General features: G+C 41.8%; 1 long non-coding RNA gene across 1 annotated transcript; it reads right to left on the bottom strand.

The window, feature by feature from the left end:
* Nucleotides 1-3,750: 3,750 nt before the first annotated feature.
* On the bottom strand, nucleotides 3,751-12,979 carry LOC123878855. The gene is made up of 3 exons (XR_006798894.1): nucleotides 12,900-12,979; nucleotides 11,354-11,356; nucleotides 3,751-3,846 (listed from the first exon to the last, which is right to left on the bottom strand). It is a non-coding gene; the product is annotated as an uncharacterized LOC123878855 (long non-coding RNA).
* Between the last annotated feature and the right edge of the window lie 2,018 nt (nucleotides 12,980-14,997).

The following is a 14,997-nucleotide window of genomic DNA, read 5'->3' as shown; positions in this document are numbered from 1 at the left end:
TCCTGGGTCCCACCAGCGATCGTCGTCTACACCACGGAGGTCGTCAAAACCTGCAAGGCACGCCGGATGCGAAGCTTGTATTCGTGCATAATATCATAAGCGTTAATGCAAACATTTGACGATGAATTAGGTTACCACCGTTGTTGGTACAGACGCCAACAGAATCCGGATTTCTTTAAATCAAGATTGAATAGGCATCTTCTAGGTGAACGCGTCCAATTTTAGATCAAATCATCACTTTCCATCAGGTGTGATTGTGGTCAAGCATGCCTATAATGAATAAATAACCGGCCAAGTGCGAGTCGGACTCGCGCACCGAGGGTTCTGTATTCGGATATTTTTTCCGACATTTTGCACGATAAATAAAAAACTATTATGCATAAAAATAAATAAAAATCTGTTTTAGAATATGTACAGGTAAAGCCCTTTCACATGATTCCCCACTTAGTACTTATAGTTATCTTATTTCGAAAATTGAAACACGTTTTAATTTTTTTTAATGATGTAACCACAAATTCTCGGTTTTCAGATTTATTCCTGTACTTGTGCTATAAGACCTACCTACCTGCCAAATTTCATGATTCTAGGTCAACGGGAAGAACCCTATAGGTTTCTTGACAGACACGACGGACAGACGGACAGACAGACAGATAGACAGACAACGAAGTGATCCTTTAAGCGTTCCTTTTTTCCTTTCGAGGTACGGAACCCTAAAAAATTAAAACTAAACATGAATCGATGCACAAATATTACTTCCGATCGAAAAAGAGATTGGTCGGTCGATTACGGACAAGCTGCATCAAATCATTACAATCTTGTTAGCTGTAATTATCTTGGTATTCTAATTCAAAATCTTCTAAAATCATACCCTTCTTTTTTCTTTGCCGTTGTCGGGTAAAAAACTAGAGTTAGCTATGAGGTTTTGTCGCTCATTATACCTAACTACTTGAAACTCAGACCTACTAAAATCAGTGCTAAAGCTTAGCTGTTCGGATTACTCTAATCCGCCAGTTTGATAGACGTTTCCACGGGATAGTTACTTGACTACAATTCAATTCAATTCAATTCAAAATATTTTTATTCACATCCTGTATACTACATCCTGTATACCATGGACTTGGAATAGCTAGACGCCGCATCACTACCCATCACACTTCATCACATCACACTATCACACTAATCACACTATCACACTAATATTTCACACTTAATATTATAAAGACGAAAGTTTGTGTGTATATGTGTGTATGTTTGTTACTCCTTCTCGCAAAAACTACTGGACGGTTTGGGCTGAAATTTAGTATGGAGATAGATAATACCCTGGATTAGCACATAGGCTACTTTTTATCCCGGAAAATCAAAGAGTTCCCACGGGATTTTTAAAAAACCTACATCCACGCGAACGAAGTCGCGGGCATCAGCTAGTAATATTATAAAGGCGAAAGTTTCTGTGTACGTGTGTATATTACACACGTACACAGAAACACGTAAAAACTACTGGACGGATTGGGCTGAAATTTAGAATGGAGATAGATAATACCCTGGATTAGCACATAGGCTACTTTTTATCCCGGAAAATCAAAGAGTTCCCACGGGATTTTTAAAAACCTAAACCCATGGTGCAGCTTTTCCGCAATCGATTAACTAATCAGACGGTACGATACAAGAACAAGTGTAAACCCCGACAAGTGAAGGTTACAGTAACTAGAAAAAAAGCTGATAACTTTCAAACGCCTGAACTGATTTTCTCGGATTATAGCTAAGAACACTCTCGATCAAGCCACCTTTCAAACAAAAAAAAACTAAATTAAAATCGGTTCATTAGTTTAGGAGCTACGATGCCACAGACAGATACACACGTCAAACTTATAACACCCCTCTTTTTGTGTCGGGGGTTAAAAACTAAACAAGTACGAGTAAGATGCGTGTGAGTGTACACGAGGAATGATTGTTATTTAAACAACACGGTTTGTTTTAGGACGACTCTGTTTCCCACATTCACAGTCCACACGTCTTTATCATTGCCATGTTAATTTTTAAGAGGGGTCTCTCCGTCACTCGCTCCATACAAACGTAGTTCGTCGCTCATTTGAATACTAACCAATCATACTCAATGGAATTTTGTAGAAACGTTGCGGGAACTAATCTATGCCGGTGTTTTTCCAGATTTCCGTTAAAATATTCGGTTTCAAAGTTACGCGGTCTTAAAAGTTCACAAACAAATCTTTAAGCCCCTGTAATTTTAAAACTACATATTTTTAGAAAAATCTAAAACACCACAGGCACAGATATTAGTTTCTAGTATATGACTGCATTTCATGGACTTTGGTTGCTTAATATTCAAATGAAATTGGGACTACGATTGTATGGAGTAAGTGACTGAGAGAGCCCTGTTAACCGACTTCCCAAAAAAAGCAGGTTATGATTATTGCGAAATATTTGTCTATGTTATGAACTACGAGTATGAAGAAAGGCAAAGGACATTCAAAGTTTTTCACAATAGCACATTTAAAAACCGGCCAAGTGCGAGTGAGACTCGCGCACCGAGGGTTCCGTACTCGGGTATTTTTTCGACATTTGGCACGATAAATCAAAAGCCGTTATGCATAAAAAACATCGATGATAAAAATAAATAAAAAATGTTTTAGGATGTATCTTCAGGTAAAGCCCTTTCATAATGGTACCCCACTTGGTTTAGTTATCTTACTTTGAAAATATTAATTATTTGTTCATGAACACATTTTAATTTATTTTTTGTGATGTAACCAGTAACCACAAATTCACGGTTTTCGGATTTTTCCTTCACTTGTACTATAAGACCTACTTACCTGCCAATTTTCATGTTTGTAGGTTAACGGGAAGTACCCTATAGTTTTTCTTGACAGACGGATAGATGAACAGACAGACAACGAAGTGATCCTGTGAGGGTTCCTTTTTTCTTTTTGAGGTACGGAACCTTAATAAAAATAGTAAGCTGCGATAAAATTTTGAAGATTCAGAATTTCTGTAGAACTGTTGTTCAGACCTTTGCATTATGCTCATTAGGGAGCACAAGTGTTGATTTGGAGCAATAACATCATTAGACGTGTCAACGTGAGACTCAACCATCGACTCTATCGACTATCGATATTATCGACTATCGATACTATCGACTATCGGTACTATCGACCATCGATACTATCGACTATCGATACCATCGACTATCGATACTATCGACTATCGATACTATCGACTATCGATACTATGGACTATCGATAGTTACCTCGACGTTGTCTTGTACCGTGGGAACAACCATGTAGTTGACACCTGTCTTTTATGGTGTACAAGTAATAAAATAGAAAGTGACCCCGTGTTTATATTGTACCTATACAACTTTGACTCAATGGTCCCGATTGATTGATTTAAAATTTAGATATTACTAGATGATGCCCGCGACTTCGTCCGCGTAGATTAAGGTTTTTATAAATCGCATAGGAACTCTTTGATTTTCTGGGATAAAAAGTTGTCTATGTCAGTTTTCGGGATGCAAGCTATCTCTGTATTTTTCATATAAATCGGATAAACGGATGGGCCTTTAAGAATCCCGTGGGAACTCTTTGATTTTCCGGTATAAAAAGTAGCCTATATAATAAGTATGTATAAGTAGCCTCGGGATGTAAGCTAACTCTGTACCATTTATCAAGATCGGTTATACTGTTGGGCCGTGAAAAGCTAGCAGACAGACAGACACACTTTCGCATTTATAATATTACTAGCCGATGCCCGCGACTTCGCCCGCGTGGATTTAGGTTTTTCGAAATCCCGTGGGAACTCTTTGATTTTCCGGGATAAAAAGTAGCCTATGTGCTAATCCAGGATATTATCTATCTCCATTCCAAACAGCCAAATCCGTCCAGTAGTTTTTTGCGTGAAGGAGTAACAAACATACACACACACACACACACACACACACACACACACACACATACAAACTTTCGCCTTTATAATATTAGTGTGCTAGTGTGATATGGACAATATGGATAAAATTCCAAACCCCTGCCGGGAATGGACCCCGGGACCTCCCACTAATAAGACCACAGCGCCAGGGAGGTGGTAGTACATCATCGAGGCGGTTAACCTACTAAGAAGAGACGCAAGGGATCCCCCATCCGTCATCGTCGTCACTTATCTTGTTGATGCAAGATGGCGATGATTCATGTGTCAACGGACGGGATGTTTCGTAACTTGCTCTTACACTATCCCTAGCTAGGTCGATCGAAAATACGCGCGTACGCGTGCACAAAGTTAATAAGCCTTTTTAACCCCCGACCCAAAAAGAGGGGTGTTATAAGTTTGACGTGTGTATCTGTGTATCTGTGTATCTGTCTGTGGCTTCGTAGCGCCTAAACGAATGAACCGATTTTAATTTACATTTTTTTGTTTGAAAGGTGGCTTGATCGAGAGTGTTCTTAGCTATAATCCAAAAAAATTGGTTCAGCCATTTAAGAGTTATCAGCTCTTTTCTAGTTTTCTTGTAGAAAAGAAGGTTAGATAACCGTTAGGTTCATAATATTATGTCAATTGACAAATGTCAAGCTGTCAAGATGGACGTTGCCTAGATACATAATTATTTATTTGAAAATGATGTTTTGGAAAACTCAGATACTTTGGATCGTAGGCGCTGAATAGTCCAAGAAAATCGGTTCAGCCGTTTGAAAGTTATCAGCTCTTTTCTAGTTACTGTAACCTTCACTTGTCGGGGGTGTTATAAATTTTTAATTTACACTTGTATTATGGTTCAGTAGTAAGTAAAGTTCGCATACATCGATGTTCGCAACAAGTCGACATGGCAATCGGTATAGGGACGCCCCGCAAAACCCGCACAACCCGGTGCGGGATAGCGCGGGTGTCCTATAAGACCCACCTACCAATAATAATTAATGTCATGATTTTAGGTCAACGGGAATTACCCTTAACCTTATTGGTTTTCTTGACAGACCCGACGGACGGAAGGACAGACAGACAGACAGAAAGACAAAAAAGTGATCCTATAAAGGTTCTGTTTTTAACCCCCGACCCAAAAAGAGGGGTGTTATAAGCTTGACGTGTGTATCTGTGTATCTGTCTGTGTAATCGTAGCTCCTAAACTAATGAACCGATTTTAATTTAGTTTTTTTTTTGTTTGAAAGGTGGCTTGATCGAGAGTGTTCTTACTTCTTAGCTATAATCCAACAAAATCGGTTCAGCCGTTGGAAGTTATCAGCTCTTTTCTAGTTACCTTCACTTGTCGGGGGTGTCATAAATTTTTAATTTACACTCGTTCCTTTTGAGGTACGGAACCTAAAAATGGTTTCGGGAAATTGCTACTCGAATTCTGAGGCCGACCGTACGTATGCAATATGTATACAGTAGGTAAGCCTGTGTCGCAATAGTCGATGCTTGGCACAAATAGTGGACGTGGACGCAAGGGTGCCTAAGTGAGATGGACGCGGCACACGCGCGGCTGTTGTGGGGACACTCGCGGACAAAAGTGCTAACTACAGTTTACGATAAACTCAGCTAATTTAAATTAGACTTCAGTTGTCCTTTAACTTCAAATATAAACAAGTGGCTTCGCGCTAAAATGCGTATAAGTACGGTCAGCCTCAGAAATCGAGTAGCAATTCCGCGAAACTATTGCATCAGAAACCTGTCGCACTTATGACCTTTTTCTATAGGTAAACACGCCACACACACACCTAATGCATGAATAACCATGCCACGCGAATATAATTATTAAGGTGCTAAACGACTTACAGCCTTTGAAATTTACTCACTTTTCTTAAAGTCTGACTGTTGATTTTCGTGTGTTTTACAGAATATTATTAATAATTAATTTTCAGTACTGCCAGACACTTCCAGTCAGCGGTAATTTTTGTAAGACGCTTTAAAGCTCACAAAAAATAGCATAGTTTATCTTACTTATAGTCTGATTCTTAATTTTTCTATGTATTATGATACTCATCAAATATACATGAAAATCAGCATTGAGTAATGTTTGACGTGCCTTTAGCAACTGATTTCTTTAAATTAGCCCAAAGTACAAGCTAGCAAATATACGAACTAGTACACACTAGCACTACTCTATCCCACACATTTTGTTTCTCAGAAAATAAGTAAGGTCCGGCGGCAGTGGGATCTAAGGTAAAACGGAATAAGGTATGAAATACAGTATATTTATAGGGTCTTGTGATCAAATCTTAGCTTCAAAAAGCTTTGAGAAAGCACTAGTGTTCGCGAATGTCCGCTAACACAATACAGTTCTCTGATTGCCCGCCACATTCACTTAATTGTATCCCACTTGTGTGTTCTGACCAGCCCCACATACCCACTGCGTACCTATAGCTGTACTCGTTGGATTCAGCATTGCGAATTTGTAGCTCTTACTTCTGAGTTCCCAACAATGAAACTAAATCCATATCCATACTAATACTAGCTGACGCCCGCGACTTCGTCCGCGTGGATTTAGGATTTCCGAAATCCTACAGGAACTCTTTGATTTTCCGGGATAAAAAGTAGCCTGTATGCATAATCCAGGATAATATCTACCGTCATTCTAAATTTCAGCCAAATCCGTCCAGTACCTAGTTTTTGCGTGAAGGAGTAACAAACATACACAAACTTTCGCCTTCATAACATTAGTGTGATTATAAATACGAAAGTGTCTCTGTCTGTCTGTCAGACAAACAGTCTGTCTGCTAACTTTTCATGGCCCAACAGTTTAACCGATTCTGACGAAAGGTACAGAGTTAGCTTACATGCCGGGGACGAACAGGCTACTTTTTATCCCGGAAAATCAAGGAGTTCCCACGGGATTGCTAAAGACCCATCCGCTTGACCAATTTGTATGTTTGGTACCAAGGTAGCTTGCGTCCATGTAATTGACATAGGCAACTTTTTATCCCGGAAAATCTAACAGTTCCCACGGGATCTTTAAATACCTAAATCCACGCGGACGAAGTCGCGGGTATTCTCTAGTTTCTCATAAAATAAGGAATGTCTGGCGGCAGTGGGATCTTGCTCTAATAGTCTCGATCAAAATCCTAAGCTTTTAGTGCACGTTACGAAACACCGCGTCATCTGACGTCTGTCGTAAATCACTCCCAAACTCATAGCGACGAGATAAGTGACGGCGATGACGGATGGGGACCCGGGTTCGATTCCCTCCCGTGTTAACTGTCATGACGTCACTTTACAATGAGATTCTTTCTTGAATACGGATTAATCTTCTGAAAATACTATACCTATAGTCCATACGAAATGACTTCACACGCGCCAATTTAACTCTATGGGTCAACTGCATGTCAAAATTACGGTTTTTGGTTTTTTCCTTTATTTGTGCTATAAGATCTACCTACCTGCCTGTTCCTAGGTCAACGGGGAGTACCCTATAGGTTTTCTTAACAGACACGACTGACAGACCGATAGACAGACAATAAAGTGATTCTATAAGAGTTTTTGAGCTTTTGAGGTACGGAACCGTAAAGTCAAAGTCAAAATCATTTATTCAAAGTAGGTACAATTGTACTCTTTTTGATGGTCGAAATTGTTTTTGTACGATATAGTGGTGACAATTCATTACGTAACTTAAAACTAAAGCTACGAGGGTTCCAAACGCGCCCAAGTCTGAAAAGAGCCCACAACAAACTTAACCGTAAAAATATCGATATCGATTACTCGGTATTTAAAGTCACTTCACTAGAAAATTGCTATGTCGACCTGTCGTGAACTAAAATATAAACTTATCAAAGTGAGTTAGAGTGAGGGAACGTTCGCTTTGATCCTTTCCCACCGACAATATATGTCAAATGTAAGGCTATGGTGATGTAAAATTAAAGAAACAAGTGTAAATTAAAAATTTATAACACCCCGACAAGTGAAGGTTACAGTAACTAGAAAAGAGCTGATAACTTTCAAACGGTTTTCTTGGATTAGAGCTTAGAACAATCTCGATCAAGCCACCTTTCAAAAAAAAACTAAATTAAAATCGGTTCATTAGTTTAGGAGCTACGATGCCTCAGATACACACGTCAAACTTATAACACCCCTCTTTTTGGGTCGGGGTTAAATAAGGCTACTTTAGGGCTACCAGCGTCAAATGTACTAGGTAACATTTGACGCCTGGCAGTGACGTCGAAGCGTCGACGTTTTATTAGAAGTTCACATATACAAAAGGTTCGAAGTTCGGTTCCCTCTCTGGAAATGGTGCAATTTTTGAAAGTGCACTCGAACTGAAGTGTTCTTGCCTAAGTGAGAACTCACTAATTGATCTTTTCAATGCAATTGTGCAAGTATTTCATGCACTATTGAGTTTTTAACAGTTTTCTCACGGGACAGACGCCCTAGCACAGTGGAGTGAGCGATGTGGTTTAATGAATGAGAAGTCCAGGCTACGATTCCTGGCTGGGGCAATTTGGGAATTTATACTTCCTAAATAGCCTCTGGTGTGGAGAAAAGCTTCGGAGTGATTTTTGACGTGACAACGTCTTATAATTCGGTAGAGCCGGCTGCACGCACGAAAAAACATGACTCATGCGGCGTTACCTCGCTCTGAGGCGTTCCATGTAAGGCTTGAAGTGCAAGCGAGAGCGCGGAACGAGCGACAAAGAAGCACAATCGGTCTTTGTTGTCACGTTCAACTATCGTCAGTAAACCGACTTTACAGACAACCAATTTTTTCACATGAAAACTATCATCACCATCAACATCGACAGATCGCCCGACTCACTACTAAGAACGGGGATCTTCTCTCAGAATGAGAACGGTTAGGCAATAGTCTACCACATGGCCAAGTGAAGATTAGGAGACTTCACACACATTTGAGAACATATTATTTTTAGAGACCTCCACGGCGGCAGGTTTCCTCACGATGTTTTCCTCCGCCTTTTGTAAGAAATCTATCAATAATTGGGTATCTTTTTTCCGTTTTTATCTTTCTAGGGTTCAGTACCCGAAGTACTCGGACCCTATTAGGTGCTAAGCCTGAACATTAAACGGCCAAGCCGTCCTTTTTTTACCAAGATGTAGGGTTTGTAGAATCAGAGCTTGTAAGTAGAGTGATTTGTTATTTATTGTTATAAATGTGATATAGTCAAGAACATTTAAGAGCTATATTACTTTGGACTTGGGATAGGTCCCATGGCCAGCACAAATCTAAGCTCAGCTAGGGGCTTGGCTCTACTAGAGATCTCATAACTTTTTAACAGTGAAAACATTATGAACTTGTGAGTCTTGGCTACCTTTTTACATGAAATGTTTTTGGTGGGATTATGTATATCAAAAAGCGTAATAAATAGACCAACTGTTGAAATTTTCACAGTGTGTATTTCTATTGCTGCTACAACTATAAATAATAAAAACCAAAATGGCGAATTTTCAAATGGCTGCCATGCAAATTTAAAAAAAAAATATTATGTTATAATTTGTACGATGGTATGGAACCTTTGGTTGTGCCTTTTTTTATTATATCTACATTCTATCAGTTGCGTCCGCCATTAAAACGCGTTCGCATTAAACGAATCGCAAAGAGGCAGACTCCAATTTAGCGTGTGGTAATTAAAGGAAACCATAAGAAATTCCATTACCAGTAATTTGTAATTGCTTCCCTTTACTGTTTATCCGTGATCTTTGTGGCTCAGTGGTTAAGAGCCCGGCCTCCTGTTCAGAAGGTGGCGGTTCGAACCCGGGCATGGGCCCTCTAACTTTTCGGAGTTTTTTTTTGGGTAAATAATAATTGAAGTCCGCCTCTTTACGTTTCGTTAATTGGGAAACAAAATGGCGGACGCAACAGATAGAATGTAAATAATAACAAGTGTAAATTAAAAAATAACACCCCCGACAAGTGAAGGTTACAGTAACTAGAAAAGAGCTGATAACTTTCAAACTGCTGAACCGATTTTCTTGGATTATAGCTAAGAACACTATAGATCAAGCCACCTTTCAAACAAAAAAAAAACTAAATTAACATCGGTTCATTAGTTTAGGAGCTTCGATGCCACAGACAGATACACACGTCAAACTTATAACACCCTTCTTTTTGGGTCGGGGGTTAGTAAAAAACAGGTCAAGTGCGAGTCGGACCTCATATTAATGTTCATTGCAGCCATTAGGTTTTTTAGAGTTCCGTACCTCAAAAGGAAAATGGAACCTTTACAGGATCACTTTGTTGTCTGTCTGTTTGTTCGTCTGTCGTGACTGTCAAGAAAGCTTACAGGGTACTTCCCGTTGACCTAGAGTCATGAAAATTGGCAGGGAAGGTAGGTCTTATAGCACAAGTAAAGGAAAAAATCTGTAAAATCTGTAATTTGTGGTTAAAACACAAAAATACGTACGAAATACGTAAAAATCCGTTACATCGTACGGTTGTAAGATGGTACGGAACCTATCGTGTGCGAGTCGGACTCGCACTTGGCCGGTTGTACAAATATTTTGCCAACACAAAGTTCGAAACCTTTCATCCCAAAAATAAGACCTCATTGTTTGACACACCTTTTATTTGCTTTTCAAAATTAACAAAAACGCCCGGTAGCTTTCCAAAGCGGCCCACATCGAGTGACCGATGGTGACAGACGGACAGACGGATTCCGAGAAAACGTATTATGCACTTTCATAATTGAAATGTCGGATCTACGAAACCAATCCTTTTATTTTCGTAAAAACTTGTTGGGCTCCATTTCGGATCTATGTTTTAAAAGAAAAGAGTGAACAAAATTTAAACGTAAAGAGTTCCGTCGATGTAATTTTTGAAGTGATAACTTTAGTACTGTTATGATTTGAAGTTCTATGAAACGAAAAAGCCACATCAAAAACAGACAAATTTTAATATATGCACACTAATTTTATAAACGCGAAAGTTTGTATATGTATGAATATTTGTTACTCTATCACGCAAAAACTACTGGACGGATTTGGCTGAAATTTGGAATGGAGACAGATTATCCCGGAAAATCAATGAGTTCCCACGAGATTTTTAAAAAACTATATCCACTGGAACGAAATGGCGGGCATCAGCTAGTAATAAATAAATAAATAAAGTGACTGACTGATGATTTGTCAACGTACAGTTCAAACTACTGGAGAGATCAGGCTGAAATTTAGCATGCTGATATCCATTATAACGTAGACATCCGCTAAGAAAGGGGTTTGAAAATTCAACCTCCGAGTGGGTAAAATAGGGGTTTGAAGTTTGTATAGCCCACGCGGACAATGTCGTGGGCATAGGCTAGTTGAGTTCGTGCGAGTAGATTAAATGTCGATTATCGACCATATTCACGGTTTCTGGCTGTCCTGTGGCAGAATGGTAAAGTAGGAACACAATAGTGACGTTTCTGAGCACACTCTTTATCCTTACGGAACTCTAATAACGGACGTAGACTAAAACAAACAAAAATAAATCCTATTTCCAAGATACTACGTTGCATTTTCGAGTGGCGCTATTTTGACAGTCGCCACAATTATCTGTGACACTGACACAAAGGCATTCAGGTGTGAATTCAAATTTCGAACAATGGGGTTTGACAGCTCAATGCTTTTTCTTTTTTTTTCACTTTAGCTGGTTTGGAAGCCGGTTCTTTGTTTTTTTTTTTTTTTTTAATTTGGGTACGGGGAAATTGAGGCTTGCGTTTCCAAGCGCGTTAATTAATTGGGTTGATTGGTAATTACCGTGGGAACGTCCTTGTGTTAATGGGAACACGAGTAAAATGAGTTTAATTATGCCTTATGAAACCTGTCCGTTTACTGAAGTTTTGATTGTGAAAGACTAGAGCTTTTTAAGATACGCTTCAAAGTATACTATTCTATGCAAAGTTCAGCTTCTTAGACCTTTGGCCGTAACCGTAAATCTGAAAACCGCGAATTTGTGGTTACATCATTAAAAAAAAATGTGTTTCAATTTTCAAAGTAAGATAACTATACCAAGTGGGGTATCATATTATGACCCTTTCATATGATACCCCACTTGGTATAGTTATCTAACTTTACGTATACATTCTAAAACAGATTTTTATTTATTTTTATGTATGATAGTTTTTGATTTATGTTGAAAAAATACCTGAGTACGGAACCCTCAGTGCGTCACTTGACCGGTTTTTATTGTTTAAAATAAAATCTGTCCAATAAGTTAGAGATGCGAGCTAGGAATTGAAGAACTTCGGAGGCTCGGACCCCCGTAATAGGAGCCCGTGGTCTAGAGGAAACTATATTATTGTGCAGGTGTGTTTAAACGAAATATTTCCACTCTTAATGGCCATTACACAAGCGCCGGCGCAGTGCAAGTCGTTACGATAAAGCGCAGAGCTGCGCGAGATAAGCCGCAGTCGGGAATCGAACCCGCACTTACAGGTTATCGCACTCGGACGCGGACGGTACGAGTGCTATTTTTATGATTTACAGTCCGACTGTCTTAAAATGATTACAGAAATAGAAACTATCTGGATAAATTCTTATCTGAATCCTGAACTTCTAGGTGTATTGACGACCTCCCTAGCGCAGGTACTGTGTACTTATTATCGGAGGTCGCGCGTTTGATTGCCGGCTTATTATTTCTTGATTGTCTCTGGTCCGCTAAAAGCACATAAAATCCGCCATTTTGTTTATTAAAGAATTTTATGTATGTACTCAGTAACACTCGTGCCATTTTTAACGAATCTAATGACGTATCATTTATCAAAATCGAGTGAGTAGTTACGAGTGGACATAGGAACTGACATACATACATACAGCTCAAACACATAACTCTCTTTGAGCTTCGCCACAGTCGAGTAAAAAACTTATTTTTGCACATTATTTTAAACTAGCTGATGTCCACGTCCGCGTGGATTTAGGTTTTTAAAAATCCCGCGGGAACTCATTGATTTTCTGGGATGAAAAGTAGCCTGTGTCACTCTCCAGGTCTTTAATTATACCCATGCAATAAATCACGCCATCCGATTGCTCCGTTGCGACGTGACTGACGGACAAACCAATAAACCAGGGGTCGGCAAGTAATTTTAAGTGGGGTCCGAATTCTGTTGAAATTTTCTTTCTTTCTTCTTTAATAATATTAGTTTTGCTAATCATGACAAATTCCTCCCCTTTCCCCTCCAATTAAGAGTAAAGCTTGTGCCAGGTCATCAGATTTGTGTCAGGTGGTATTATTTTCGAGGTCCAGAAATAATGCGAAAAAGTACACCGACGACGGTCTTGAGAAAGTTTATTATAGTTTGGTTCGCGTGAGGAACATCAAATGCGAAAGTTATAATCCTATCAAAGTGCATATTACCATGCAAAATTGTAAAAGTTATACTTTTTAATTCATCCATTCATAGATAGTATTAAAAATATTCAGCGATCCAAGATTCGACTGTCTGCGGTCCGTATGTGGACGGCGATACGCCTGTTGCCGACCGCAGAAGAAGAATGGTTTAGGGCCTAAACCATTCTTCTTCTGAGCACAGGTCTCCTCTCAGAAGAAGAATGGCTTCATTTTCAAGAAGAATGGTCTTATACGGGAGCGGTGTCTGTGTGCTCGACCATACCAATAGGGTTTCCCACCGAGCGGTGTTGTGCTCGGTAGCGCCAGCTGGACCGACGGTTGAAGTTTAAAACTTCTATATATAGTGCAGATTGATAAACGCTCTGTCAATGCGATTGAGAGTTGCGTGTTTTTACTTGAGTTTCCCATTAAGCTACCTGTGCTGCCATCTAGTCCGTGCGTCGTGAGTAATTAGGCTTGGGTTCGTGTTCGAGCGTTTGTTGATTGATTGAGTTTAGAAGCGACATCTACTCGTGAATGTGGCAACTGGCAACCGCTACAGTCTTCAGCGCGAAGTGTCTAAAACTACGTATTTGTTTGTTGCAGATGACTTAAGCGCAGCACAAGCAGTGATGCGGCGCGCGATCCTGCTGCTGCTGGCGGCGCTGCTGGGTGCTGCTGCCGCGTGCCCCTGGGCCTGCTCGTGCCGCCCCAACGCGGCAGACTGCGCCCACCGCGCGCTGCTGCATGCGCCTAGGCGGCTACCCACCGACGCGCATCGACTGTGAGTCTACTACTTAAGCGCAGCACAAGCAGTGATGCGGCGCGCGATCCTGCTGCTGCTGGCGGCGCTGCTGGGTGCTGCTGCCGCGTGCCCCTGGGCCTGCTCGTGCCGCCCCAACGCGGCAGACTGCGCCCACCGCGCGCTGCTGCATGCGCCTAGGCGGCTACCCACCGACGCGCATCGACTGTGAGTCTACTACTTAAGCGCAGCACAAGCAGTGATGCGGCGCGCGATCCTGCTGCTGCTGGCGGCGCTGCTGGGTGCTGCTGCCGCGTGCCCCTGGGCCTGCTCGTGCCGCCCCAACGCGGCAGACTGCGCCCACCGCGCGCTGCTGCATGCGCCTAGGCGGCTACCCACCGACGCGCATCGACTGTGAGTCTACTACTTAAGCGCAGCACAAGCAGTGATGCGGCGCGCGATCCTGCTGCTGCTGGCGGCGCTGCTGGGTGCTGCTGCCGCGTGCCCCTGGGCCTGCTCGTGCCGCCCCAACGCGGCAGACTGCGCCCACCGCGCGCTGCTGCATGCGCCTAGGCGGCTACCCACCGACGCGCATCGACTGTGAGTCTACTACTTAAGCGCAGCACAAGCAGTGATGCGGCGCGCGATCCTGCTGCTGCTGGCGGCGCTGCTGGGTGCTGCTGCCGCGTGCCCCTGGGCCTGCTCGTGCCGCCCCAACGCGGCAGACTGCGCCCACCGCGCGCTGCTGCATGCGCCTAGGCGGCTACCCACCGACGCGCATCGACTGTGAGTCTACTACTTAAGCGCAGCACAAGCAGTGATGCGGCGCGCGATCCTGCTGCTGCTGGCGGCGCTGCTGGGTGCTGCTGCCGCGTGCCCCTGGGCCTGCTCGTGCCGCCCCAACGCGGCAGACTGCGCCCACCGCGCGCTGCTGCATGCGCCTAGGCGGCTACCCACCGACGCGCATCGACTGTGAGTCTACTACTTAAGCGCAGCACAAGCAGTG

Source organism: Maniola jurtina, chromosome 26 (assembly GCF_905333055.1).
Source record: "Maniola jurtina chromosome 26, ilManJurt1.1, whole genome shotgun sequence".
Taxonomy (NCBI): Eukaryota; Metazoa; Arthropoda; class Insecta; order Lepidoptera; family Nymphalidae; genus Maniola; species Maniola jurtina.
This window is presented reverse-complemented; position numbering and strand designations above follow the sequence as displayed.